The sequence below is a fragment of the Carcharodon carcharias genome, chromosome 15 (genome assembly GCF_017639515.1).
Source record: "Carcharodon carcharias isolate sCarCar2 chromosome 15, sCarCar2.pri, whole genome shotgun sequence".
Lineage (NCBI taxonomy): Eukaryota > Metazoa > Chordata > Chondrichthyes > Lamniformes > Lamnidae > Carcharodon > Carcharodon carcharias.
The window spans coordinates 20,495,494-20,509,359 of NC_054481.1; the positions used below are offsets into that span (position 1 = coordinate 20,495,494).

The 13,866-nt window shown below is 46.6% G+C and overlaps 1 protein-coding gene across 1 annotated transcript in view; it reads left to right on the plus strand.

Annotated features, from left to right (window-relative positions):
• LOC121287977 (voltage-dependent T-type calcium channel subunit alpha-1H-like) overlaps positions 1-13,866 on the plus strand; it is a 617,188-nt gene that overhangs the window by 571,006 nt on the left and 32,316 nt on the right. The gene's annotated exons all lie outside the window — the stretch shown is intronic.

Below are 13,866 nucleotides of genomic sequence, written 5' to 3' on the forward strand. Positions count from 1 at the left end.
GTGCCCAGACTGATGGGTTGAAAGTCTATTGGTTTTGCTGGTGTGGGAACCATATTTGAAATGCAGTTGCCCTACCTTCTCCAAGCTCATTCTTCTGTGAGGTTGACCTGCTACTCTCTCAACTTACTTCCTCAGACAAGGCAGCCCACAAAACTAAATTGGTTTGTTTGGAGAACTTTCAGGATGATAATGAACAAGTCTGTGCCTGCTTGCAACAAGACTTGGATAACACCTTGAACTAATAAATGGCAAGTTACATTTGCACCACATAAATGTCAGGCAATAACCATCTCCAACAAAAGAAAATAGAACCACATGCACTTGAGCATTCAATGGTATTACCATCACCCAGTCCTTCATCATCAACATCATTGACCAGGAACATAACTGGACCAGCTGCATAAATGCCCTATGTACGAGAGAAGGCCAGAGGCTGGGTGCTTTGGTGGGACTGATTCATCTACTGACTCCCCATGGGATGTGTGGTTAAATATTCTCCATTTACCTGCATTAGTGCAGATCCAACGGCACTCAAAAAGCTCAACATCATACAGGACAAAGCAGTTGCTGTTCACCACCACATCAATTTTCCCTACCATCAGTGCCATCTACAGGATGCTCTGCAGCAAAGTCTTCTTTGGCAGCATCTCCCAAACCCATGATCTCCACCACCTAGAAGGACAAGGTAGGAGATGCATGGGAACATCATCACCTCTTTGCACTGTCTTGGCTTGGACATATACGTCCATTCATATGTTGCTGCTAGGTCAATATTCTGGAACTCCTTACTAAACAGCATTGTTTGTACATGGACTGCAGTGTTTCAAGAAGGCTCATCAGCATTTTCTCAAGGGCAACTAGGGATGGCCAATAAAAGCCAGCTTTGCCAATAATGCCCACATCCTGAGAATGCAAAAAGAAATGCTGGTGCACAAATAATGATCTTCAGACTTCGGAGCAAAATGAAGGAATCTTTATAAGACATCTGTCCACACTATAAATGATCAGAGAGGGCTTGATGCTGACGGTGCATAAACTGCTATAATGTCCACATTTTGGAGAACAGATTAAATTTAAAAAATGTAAACATGAGATTCCAGAATATCCTCACAGTTCCTGTTCAGAGAGATGATAGAACAACAGAACAAATTATATATATCTATGCAAAACTTTTTTTTAAAATGGTTCTCTGTTCTAATTCTAGGAGGTCCAGTGAGACCATTATTTATAACACAGAAATAATAAAGCAAATGTTTTAAATTCAATTTACCAGCTGCATGTTAACAGCAAATCCTTTTTAATAGTAAATTATTTTGGCCAGAAACAGGACAGCTTTCAGGACAATCAATATTTTTTTCTTTTTGATTACTTGTCTTTTTTAAAGAAAAAAAAACTCTGTGGTCTGTTGTTAGGAGTTTATTGATTTGCCTTCTCTGGTAAATGTTAATGCCAAACGGCTTCACTTTTTAAATCATGTACTTGAACAGAGACTTGAATGTAAACCAATCTGGTTAGTTTTATTGGAAGGCTGCTTGATTGAAAGATGTAATAAAACATTCTATTCAACCAAATTAACATCTTGTACAAATAACAAAACCACTCAATTAAGTGACTTTTCCTATGTGTTGCAAAGCAATTATGTGATCAACTGAGTGACTGATGATATCAGTGTAATGGGAGTGATTGATACACTACTGCGGCTTATCATGTATTGACTTCCATAAACACTATAACATACAACTTTGCTGATAAATGCTTTACATAGAATATAATTTCATTGCAATCAAATGAGCTTTATTATGGATTTTTAAAGTACTTCTCTTGTGGAAGAAGAAAAGCACAGAGCAGGATACAGAAAAGGTAAGAGGGGAAGAACAGAAAATATGATTTAAAAGGCAGGTTCTTGAAGCAGAGAAAAGAAGTAGCTAAAACACATTGGTTTGTGGAGGGATACCGCAAATGGATCGAGGAAATTGGGCAGGTAAGATGTTTCCCTTCTGATGCTGACTGCTGTTAACCAAGTCATTGTTTTGTTGCTGATCCTCAAGTGTACTCCTGATAATCAATCCCATTAATTCAGATAGAATGAAAATAAGACCTGTAGGTCTATGGTTGCTTATGTGGCTGGTTTGTTGCACTTTATTTTAAAATATGGGCAACATATTGGTTGATTTCCAATCTTCTGTTACCTCTCCAAAGTCCACTCCCTACACCACATGAACTGCAACGGTTCAAGAAGGCAGCTCACCACCACCTTCTCAAGGGCAATTAGGGATGGGCAATAAATGCTGGCCTAACCAGCAATGCCCACATCCCATGAACGATTAAATTTTAAAAAAGCTCGCTCATAATGATAATCAATATCACAGAATTTTTAACTCGTCGAGCGGGCTCGGTGGGGGCGGGCGGGAGCGGTCAGGAAGCCGACCGCCACCCGTGATCGGGGCCGGACTGCGATTTCACGCTTTGTTAAGGCCCACCGAATGTGAAACACGTGCTGCAGCGTTTAGCACTGCCTGTGTGGGTGGGTGTGGGGGGTTGCAAGTGGGGAACTTTGTGTATGCGAACAAGGCCACACAGGAAAAGCTCCCTGAGGTACAGAGCTGCCTCAGGGAGATGAAGATAAGAAAAAAAATAAAAATAAAGAATTTTAAGGTGCTAAAAAACATGTCCCCTTATATGATTCTGTCACATGAGCAGGGACATGTTAGAAATTAATATGTAACTGTTTTTTTTTAATGATGGATCGAAACCTCATCCTGTCCGTGGATGAGGTTTCGCAAAAAATGCAAAGGCCACTTGGCCTTTTCGCTTGCCCGCCAACCATAAAGTTCGACGGGCAGCAACAAATTTAATTCAATTACATTGTTAATGGCCTTAGTAGGCCGCGGAAGTCGACGGGCAAGCTGCTGACTCCCGCTCGTGCCTGCCGACCGAAATAGCGCTCGTCCTTTTAAGCTCATTTGGGTCGGGCATGCGCCCGCCCAACAAGCTAAAAACTCTGGTCATAGAATTGTTACAGCACTGTCATGTCCGCCTGCACCAGCTTTCCGAGTGAGCAATTCACCCATTCCATTCCTCTGCCTCCTCCCCGTAACCCTGCACATTTCTTCCTTTTCAAGTAACAATCTAATTCCCTTTTGAATGCCTCAATTGAATCTGCCTCCACCATGCACTCAGGCAGTGTGTTCCAGATCCTAACCACTTGCTGTGTGAAAAAATTTTCCTTCATGTCGCCATTGCTTCTTTTGCCAATTCCCTTAAATTTGTGCCCTTTTGTTCTCGATCCTTCCACGAGCAGGACCAATTTTTGCCTATATTCTGTCCAGACCCTTCATGGTTTTGAATAACTCTATAAAACTCCTTTCAGCTTTGTCTTTTACAAGAAAGCAGTCCCAATTTCTCCAATCTATCTGAAATTCCTCATCCCTGGAACCATTCTCGTGAATCGTTCCTGCACTGTCTCTAATGCTTTCACATCTTTCCTAAAATGCGGTGCCCAGAACTGGACATAGTGCTCCAGTTGAGGCTGAACTACTATTTTATACAAGTTTAATATAACCTCCATACCCTTGTACTCTATACCCCAATTACTAAAGCCCAGGATAATGTATGCTTTATTAACAGCTCTCTCAACCTGTCCTGCAGCCTCAATGATTTATGCACATATACCCAGGTTCCTCTGCTCCTGAACTCCCTTTATTTCTCTCCATGTTTTTCCTACCAAAATGAATCAGTTCACACTTCTCCACATTGAACTTCATCTGCCACTTGTCTGCCCATTTCACCAACTTACCTATGCCCTTTTGGAGTTCTAGAAAATCCTCCCTACAATTCACAATGTTTCCAAGTTTCGTAACATCTGCAAAATGTTTCCAAATTTCATGTCATCTGCAATATCTCGCAACTCTCACCTTCAACACTCTAACCCTAAGGATTTATTTGTTTTAAAACCCTTCAGCTTGTCTATCACTTCAGTCTCATTTATTTTTGAGATCTTCAATCTGCTGTGTTACGCTTTTTGATGTGGGGTCTGGGGGAAAGAAAGCATGTCATTGATGTCTTCGTTTATAGGTTATCATCAAAAACATGTTTATGTATGACTATGGAACCACTTACACCTGTAAGTATTTCTAAAGGATACTAAAATCTACTTACATTGCATTTGCAAACAAATAAATCGTGAATGGAAAAAAAATTGCTCATCTAAGTCTCTCAGCTGCTTGCCCTATTCTTCAGGATCTTTCAGATTATGCTAATCTCCCTCCTACCTTATCATTAGCCATGTTAAATTTCTCAGATCCAGAGAGAGGCCAGAACTCATGATCCCTGTTTTAGAGGCCAGTTCCCCAAGCAATGGAGCCTTGTTTGTGTTTTGTAAGAATTGTAAGAGTTTTACAAATTCATCATGAATAGGGTCCAAAGTCATGCTGGCACAGTATTAACCCACGTAATTTGAACACAGGTCAAGAACTAAGGTACTTTATTACTTTTATTCACCACCTTCCTGAAATAGACTTTAGTTTCAGCCTTCCTTTAGCAGTATCAGAAATTAGTAATTTCTGGAGAGCACACATTACTATTCATGTTTTACTGACCAGATTTCTCAATTGTTATAGTCATTTGTCTCAATCCTAATTTCCCTTAGTTTGTGTAATCTGAAGCATTGCTGAGGTAAGTAGAGCCGCTTCACTATAGATGAATTACAGGTGATCCAGGATTAGGAAATATTATTTAATACATGTGTTTGCAAAATTTTGCTCTGCATTCAAAAACAACAAACAGGAATAACATTTCTGCCACATAAACTAACTATTGTTCTATGCTGTAATCTTACATACACTCATAATTTAGACCTTGAAATTCTCTCACTCTAATAGCCTGTATTTAAAAGAAAAGAAAAACAAGCTTGCTTTTATTTGGCACCTTGCAGTGCCTCAGGATGTCGCTAAGTGTTTCCAAAGACAGCAAAAATAACAGTAAATGACCAGATAATCTTTTTTTTTGATGGTTTTGGTTGAGGGATAAATATTGGTCAGGACACTAGGGGCAGAATTTTATGGATGACGTGCAGATGGAGGGCCCCGCATGTCAACGCTTAAAATGGTGCGCGCTGAGGTCGGACGAGTGTCCCGGCATCACCACGCACCATCATGATATTTAGCTGGGCGGGTGCGCGATGAAGCCCGTCATTGCTTAAAGGGCTTGTTAAGGCCCTTAACTCGTCAGCCTGTGCGATCTTTAGCTCGGCGCACGGGCGCAACGGGCAAGCGGGTAAGTGATTTTTTAACAAAACTCATCCACTGGCAGGATATGTGGGCTCAGTGGGGTTGTCAATGTTTCATGTGAAGTATTTATTGCAGCAAGTGTTTTAAACTTGCCTGTGTGATCAGTAGCAGTTCAGATCGATTTCCAACAGCTTACTCTGTACTTTGAAGCTTCAGCTCACCAGTCTGCAGACAGTAAAGCTTTTCAGGCCTGCAGCTTTCCGGAGGCCTCCATTTAGCCTGGGTATGGGTTCTGACATCTCCACTGGATGCAGCTCCTCTGAGGATGAAAGGAGGGATAGAATAAAGAGGAGGCCAGGAATGGACAATCAGTCTCCAGGGGAGCCACTTTTGGGAGGCCAGGTGTAGGGGCAAGGGGCACAAGGCCAAGAGATTGTCCAAGGTGGAAGGAGCCCAGAAGATGCCACCATCCTGCTGCCAGGTTATACAGGCGGCAAAGCAGCTACCTCAATATGACTGAGGTGCAGTGCCGCAGGAGGCTTTGACTGTCAAGGGAAACAGACATCTACATCTGTCAGATGATTGGATCTGAGATCTCCCATAACTGTGTGGGTGGACACCCCATGTCAACAGCTCTGAAGGTCACAGTTGCCCTCCACTTCTATGCATCTGGCTCCTTCCAGGGCTCGGTGGGTGATCTTTGCGGTGTCTCCCAATCAGCTGTCCACACTTGTGCCAAGCAGGTTACAGACGCTCTGTTCAGACGTGCATTGACCTTCATCCACTTCTGCTGCGACCAGGCAAGTCAGGTACAGTGAGCCAGAGGCGTCGCAGCCATTGCTGGCTTCCCCCATGTCCAGGGTGCAATAGACTGCACACATGTGGCCATCAAGGCGCCATCTGGTGAGCCCGGTGCCTTTGTCAACAGGAGGGGCTTCAGATAATGTGTGATCACAGGATGCAGATTCTGCAAGTTTGTGCAAGGTACCTAGGCAGCTCCTAGGCGCCTACATCCTCAGACACTTCCAGGTGCCGGGGCTATTCAGTGCTCCGGCTCAACTGGATGGGTGGCTGGTGGGTGACAAAGGCTATCCCCTCAGAAGGTGGCTCATGACACCTCTCCACCATCCAAGAACAGAAGCTGAGGACAGCTACTATAGGAGGCACTGCTCCACAAGGGTCGTGGTGGAGAGAGCCATCGGTCTTCTCAAGATGCACTTCCGATGCCTGGACTGCTCAGGGGGTGCACTCCAGTACTCCCCAGATTGCGTCTCTATGATAGTGGTAGCATGCTGCAATCTGCACAATCTTGTGCTGGAAAGGGGGGATGCAGTTGACGATGAAGACCTTGACATACTGGATGCGGCTGCACATGATGAATCCAGCAGTGGCTCAGAGGATGAGGAAGCACAGGGTAATGATGAGGGGCAGCACGCCGACCCATAGCCACACCAAAGAGGCAGGGACATCTGGGACACTTTAATCCAATGAACCTTCAGCTGGCTCCACACACATGGATCTGCAGGACCAGCATTGCCTGGTGCACTTATATGCGGCACTTAATTGCTGCATCTTCCATTTCATCAGCTGCAACTAAGGGCTTAGTACAGAAATATCAATGCCCACTCAAACACTCATGATATGTCTGTGAAACAGACAAATGCAGTATAATGAGACACCCTCAGCCATGGTCACGAATGTAGACTTTATTGCCATCCATCAGATGGTGCCACCAAAAACATGACAAAACGTTGCTCTGATGTTCACAAAAATAAATTCCCTAATCTAGGGGCAACAGAAAAGTACCAATGAGAAACGTGGAGTGCCTAATGTGCCTTATGCTTACATTTGCGGGTGCTATGTCTAGATGCCGCCCCATCACTCAGATTGGCTTGAGAGACAGCCTGCTGTGCTGTTGGCCTCGATGACCTTGGCGGCCCTCCTCTGGCCCGTGGAGCCTGTGCTGGCCCTGCCTGGGAGGGAGTGGCCAGCTCCAGAACTGGCATCTCCCTAGTTGTCGTGGCCTCAACGGATGCAACGGTCACTGGCAGAGGGGCGGAGGAGCAGCTGCCCTCATCCGGAGTGCCCTGAGGAGCTCACAGAGACAACAGGCAGCTTCTGTGCTGACGTGAGGCCACATTGGACCTCCCTGCTCATTGCAGTTGGATGGGCACCGAGCTGGGACACTTGGTGCCCAGAACATCTCCCACATTGCCAATGACCAACTGTGGACATTAGCGCTGTGAGGGCTTGCAGGTCAGAGCGTAACCCAATCTGATGCTGATCAACCTGTTGGAAGCCCCTCTCCATGAGAGTCGCCAATCTCTCAATGGAGGAAGCCTGATGCTCTGTCGTGAGGTTCATGCCATCAGTGACACTCTGCCTGGATTCCCCCACCACAGAGACCAAGTGAAGCATACCCTCATGCAACCCTGCCAGATGCTCCCGCGCACTCGGCCACTTGTCCTGCAGCTGCTGCATGGCTGACATCTCCAGAGGCACATCATCACTGCCTGACTCAGCATGTGCCTGGTCTCCTGCAGTCCTCCGGCTGCTGGTGCCATTGGCACTCTCTGTCTGTGCCATCTCTTCCAGCGATTGTGAAGTGCCCTCTCCACTGTGCACTGGGACACTAGCCGATGTCCTATTCCCCACCGATGTGGTAGTCGCTGCGCTGGTGCCTGACTCACTGAAATGATGCGACGCTAGTGCCAATTGACACCTCTCAGATGTGGAGGGGGTGCTCTGGACTTGTTTCTGGTGGCCATGCAGTGGTGATGCTAAAACTAACAACAAGGACTGTGCATCAGTAGGCGTTCAGTCAGCAACACCATTCATCCCTTTCCCCCACCAGGCTCATAATGCATTCAACCTTCAAGAACCTAAGGAGACGAACATTGGTGGGGTGGCAAATAGTCGAGAAGAGGCCCAAACATTACACGGGCATACAGACAGGTTGGTCAGATGGCCTAAGGAATGCCACATGGAATGTTATGTGGATAAGTGTGTGGTTAAGCACTTGGGCAAGACAAACAAAGTACGGGAATACAGGAGAAATGGCAGGACCATGGAAAGTAAGGACAATTACAGGGACCTTGCTGGACAGACCTGTTAAGGTAGCAGAACAGGAACATAAGGCATTTAACAAGGTAAAAGCCAAAATTGCCTTTATTAGCTGAGGAATAGAATGTAGGAAAAGGGAGGTCATGTTGCAAGTGCAGAAAACGCTGTCGAGGCCACATCTACATTTCTGCATTCACTTGTGACCTGCACTTCATGGAAGGGATTCCATTGGAGTGGGGAGAGTGCAGAGGTTCCTGACCAGGATGCATGCTGGCCTGGAGAGTTGGAGTTATGAGGAAACATTGCATACACGTGACATTTGCCGTGGTGCACAGCAGATTGACAGGTCACATTATTGACCTTCATACCATTATGAGGGGCATAGACCGGGTGGACAGAAGACAACATTTCCCTTGGTGGAGGGATGACTAATGTGGTGGCATTTATTTAACCATGAGGTTGACAAGTGAGGTCCTGAGGACCTTTTGGACAGAGTAATGTGGGATGCACTGGCTGAAAGGGTGGTGGACGTACAAACCCTTCTAAGATGCAATAAGTATTTGGATGTGCAGCAGCGATGCCATGGCATGGTAGGCCATGGGGATAGTGGTCACAAATGGGATAAGGCGACTTTGGATGGTGCTAGAGACGCGCATCCTCAAGGAGCTGAGGGACCTTTGTGTATGACCCACACGTCTGACTGCATCAGTCTATGAATGAGCAGTGTTGCAGCATTAACGATTGCAGCAATCATCAGTGCTTTGGATGGTGGGAAGACAGAGTGGATGGGACTGTAGGCCTCAACTACCTGACCACTGCACCCCAGCCTCACCGACACCAGCCGACCTGGCCGCTTGGCTTCTTCCCAACTCCATGGCCTGTTCTTCGAAGTGGGTCACGGTGTGCAGCATGGCCTAGCCACCACCAGTACGCAAACGCTCTTGGTTGTTGTGCTCAGTTTTCGCCAGCAGAGCAGAGAAGAGCATTTATTGGGGCTCATGTTCTCTGCACGCGTATGCTGCACCCCAACCACAGTGGCCCATTTGAGGCCTCCAGCGGCTCCAATCCACACTACTGGTGATCAGTCACCAGAAGATAGTACGGCTGCTCCCAACCCCGTCTCCTAACGGCCCATGGCAAGGAGGCACAACTAGGTGGCCACAACACCTGGAGGTTCCCCTTCCATCATCTCATCACCATCAATAAGACATGTGTTGGAGTTCTGAGTATGTGTCGAGCTGCCTCTCCTGCAGGTTGCTCCCAGACTACTCAAATGCGACAAACACCAACATTTGCTGTGGGGAGAACCCATCTTCTCATCAACCACTAAGGCTGATATCAGCATGGTCACTATCTGTTTGCCCACCCAGCATGCACCAAGTGCCCATTGCAGTAACGACACTGGGGAGGGTGGGGTGCGGGGTGGCCTCAAAAGCTAAGGCTACCTACTGGGTAAAATGGCCAAGGCCAACATGGTACTCAACCTTCCAGAGCGCAGCAAATCATTGAAGCACTTGCGGCACTGGGTCCCTGTGCGACAGACAGCATCTTGGGAGCGGACCACCTCCACCACCTCCTGCCAGGCCCGCTTCGTGACGTGGGGGTGTCCCTCCTCCTCCCAACCTCGGGAAACAAGACCTCTCGACATTCTGCAACCTCTTCGAGAAGGGCAGCAAGGCAGGCATCAGAGAAGCAAGGGGCACATAGGCCTATCCTGCAGCCTGCTCTTCCCCCTCTGGCCTGCCCTCCTCCGGAGCCCGCTGTGCAGACCCCTGCCACTGGCCATGGTGAACAGCCTAAAGGAGGCTGCCTGGCCTTTCTTTATACAGACTGCTGGTTCCCCGTTGGAAACGGCGGTCTGTGCACGCCTGCCGCAAATTTGAAAATCCCGCTTTCCACGGGAGTGTGAACGCGCTGGGCGGGTGGCGGTGCCTGCAGCTCCGTGCCTCAGGGAGATCGAAGCGCTCTTTCGCGGCGTGCATGCGTGAACTGCGCGCCAGGCCCACTCTCCCTCCTCCCACTGCCCGCACAGGTAGTGCTCAGCACTGCCAATCGTGATCCTTGCAAGGCTGGCCTTAATTGGCCCGCCCGCATGAAATTGCAGAGCGGTGCCATTCGTAGGCGGCGGTTGGCTTCCCAGCCGCCCTTGCCCACTCCCACCGAGCCCGCCTGACAAGGGAAAAATTCTGGCCTACGCTTTTCATCAGGTCTGCTTTATGGTAAATTCCATCTCATTGAGCTGAAAATAACAAAAGCCATATTAGGCCTCAGATTAACAGAATGACCAGATCAGTGGGGGTGGGGGAATGTTAAACGCTCCCAAGCAGCAGAATTCTGCCTTGGGGGAAGCAGTTAAAATGTTGTGGGAGAAATACTTGCTGGCCTTCTGCCAATCCAACCAATGACAGCTTGCAATTGCAGGCAAACAAGGACACCCGCCTAAAACCAATGGGATCCTTCTTTAAATATGTAAACGGATTCCAATAACATATTCAGGACCTGACTGGAAGTTTAACAGAGCACGAGAGTGTCTTTGGTTTTCTGACAGACTGAAACTGGAGGGAGGATGATCAGTGAGAGAAAGGCTCCCTCCAAAAAAGAAAATGTGTTATTTCAAGCTACATCAGGGAAGTGTATGCCTGCTCTCCCCACTCACTTCCCCATTCCCAAGCTGCTGACTGTGTTGGTATTCCCATCTCCCCATCCCTTTGGAGCCTATCCAGCGATCTCTAAGACGCTCACCGGTGGGGAGGCAGTGGCATAGTGGTATTGTCACTGGACTAATAATCCAGAGACCCAGGGTAATGCTCTGGGGACCTGGGTTTGAATTCCACCATGGCAGATGGTGGAATTTTAATTCAATAAAAATCTGGGGGAGAATTTTCCCCCCGTCGGTGGGGGGCATTGTGTGCGCGGCTGGCCGGGAATGGGCGCAAACCCGATTGGGTCTGCGCCACTATTTTATGTGGGCGGGCCAATTAAGGCCCGCCCAGTGTGACGCCCACCTGGAAGTGCCGATCGCTCTCTGTGTAGGCAAAGGGAGATTCCCTGGGTCAGGGCCTGCGTATGAGCGAAGAGCACAAAATTCTGCCTGAGGCACAGAGCTGCCTCAGGGAGATTTGCTTAAGTTTTAAATGTCTAAATAAAGAAATTAAAAACTTTTAAAACACGTCCCCTCATGTGGCAGTGTCACATGAGCTGGGACATGTCAATAAATTTTTTTTTAAATTTTATCGAATTTTTAAACACTTCATGAAACCTCATCCCACCTGTGAATGAGGTTCCATGAAAAATGCAAAGGCCACCTGGGCTCTTCACCTGCCCGCCAAACTTAAGCTTGGATGAGCAGCTCATTTTATTAGTTCAATTAGTTTTTAACAGGCCTTAGTAGGCCTTTGACAGTTCAGCGGGCGCGTAGCTGAGTTGAAAATCTAAATGACGCACGGTGATGTCAGGACACCCGCCCGAGGTCACCGCGCGTCACTTTATGTGTCAGTGAGTGGGCCCCATCCCTGCTCACCAGCCTGAAAACTCTTCCCCTGGAATTAAAAGTCTGATGATGACCATGAAACCATTGTCGGTTGTTGTGAAAACCCATCTGGTCCTTTAGGGAAGGAAATCTGCCATCTGTACCTGGTCTGGCCTACATGTGACTCCAGATCCACAGCAATGTGGTTGACTTTTAAATATCCTCCAAACAAGGGCAATTAGGGATGGACAATAAATGCTGGCCTAGCCAGCGATGTCCACATCCCATGAATGAATAAAAAAAAAATGTCCAAATGGACTTCCTGGCTGTTTTGGTCAGGAAATCAGTCAACAGCATGTTATGTGGCTTGACCATTAAAATGTATCCCACATCCACCCCTTAAACTGACTCAGGCCTAAATTAGGCTGCCTAATAACTGCCTGCTTCTGTCTTAAAACTCACTGTCCAACCAATGACAGCTTTCAGTTGCAGGCAAACAAGGAGACAACTTGTCTCCCTATGAATAGGCTGTTAAGAACTATATTACTATCCATAGCCTAGGGTTATAAATTTGTGATAGCATATCTCATTCAGTGCATTACAATATTGAGTGCTTAATTTATAATGCCAAAGCTGCAGTCCTCAGCCAAATGGCATTTAGATAGGAAGCAATAGTGCATTGTGGGGAATGGGGGTGGGGGGGGGGGGCGATGGTGGGGTAAGGTCTGGGGAAGAATTACCTGTAGAAACTGCACAGACTCATGGGAACTTGAGTTGTCTGTCTGCAAACTTATTGCTGCGATTTTTCTCTGATTGACCCCGTGATTGAATTTCTCAGGACTTTTTGGGGGCTTTTTTGAACACTGAACCAAGTTGCTTGTAGAAAATATTAGAAACATGGAACATGTAATTGTGAATTAACTCCCAAGTGTATAACTATTTTATTTCCAGTGCATTTTTCTCTGTGTAGAATGGAATGAAGCATTAAAGCTACATGTATCATGTAGTAATCTATAGTAATGCAAAAAAATGGCTTTACAAACCTTACCATATTTTTACTTCTTAACTGTGGAGGTATTAATTGGCCTGATATCACCCAAACCTGACAATTTTGAAAAGGAAATGCCAATGTCGAATATGTGTCCCCTCCATTCACATTAATTATGCTGATAAAGCTTATGCTTACATGTATGTTAGACTCATTGGAACCAGTAGGATTCTGAAAAGGAAGGATGTGAAATGGCTTTGTCAGGAGTCCAGTGGGCTAGTCCCTTGGAGTCACGATTGGTCAAGGAAATTTGGTGGGTGTGGAGGGATATGATTGGCATAGACAAGATGGGACAAAACTTTCTAACTGAGAAAGAAAGAAGTTCCTTAAAGTCACAGGTGTAGGAGGAAGAGAGGAGTGTTTGCACCCCCATTAGTGATTTGTACACTGTTAAACAATCTACAAAATGTATGCATAACATACAGCTGGGATTTAGAAACATCCATGGAAGGATATTTTGATGTCAGCTGATGTCTGAAACTTAGGGCAGATTTTTCACCTTGTCAGGCGGGTGGATGCACACTCGACCCGCTCGAACGTGAAATGGCACTCGATGACGTCGGGCAAGCATCCCAACGTCAATGCACAGTCGTGCGATAATTTGGTCGGCGGGCAGGCGTGGGAATATCAGCAGCGCACCCACCGACAATTAAAAGGCCTATTAAGGCCATTAAAGTATAAATTAACTTAAATTTTTCACTGCCTACCTAATCTTATGGTTGGCGGGCTGGCAAAAAGGCCAAGCGGCTTTTGTATTATTGCACGGGCGGGATGAGGTTTCCAACATTAAATAAAAATAAAATAAGATTTTTAAAATTTCATTTATATCGTGTGCCTACTCATGTGACAGAGCCACATGATGGGACATGTTTTATAACATTTTTAAAAATCTTTGTTTATAATTTCTAAAACTCTTCATCTCTCTGAGGCCACTCTGTGCCTCAGGGAGATTTTCAAGCGCTCACTTGTGCGCATGCACGAAGTGCCCCGCTTGCCCTCCTCCCCCCCCTCCCCACCCCCGCACAGGTAGCGATGAGCGTTGCCACTCGCGTTTCACA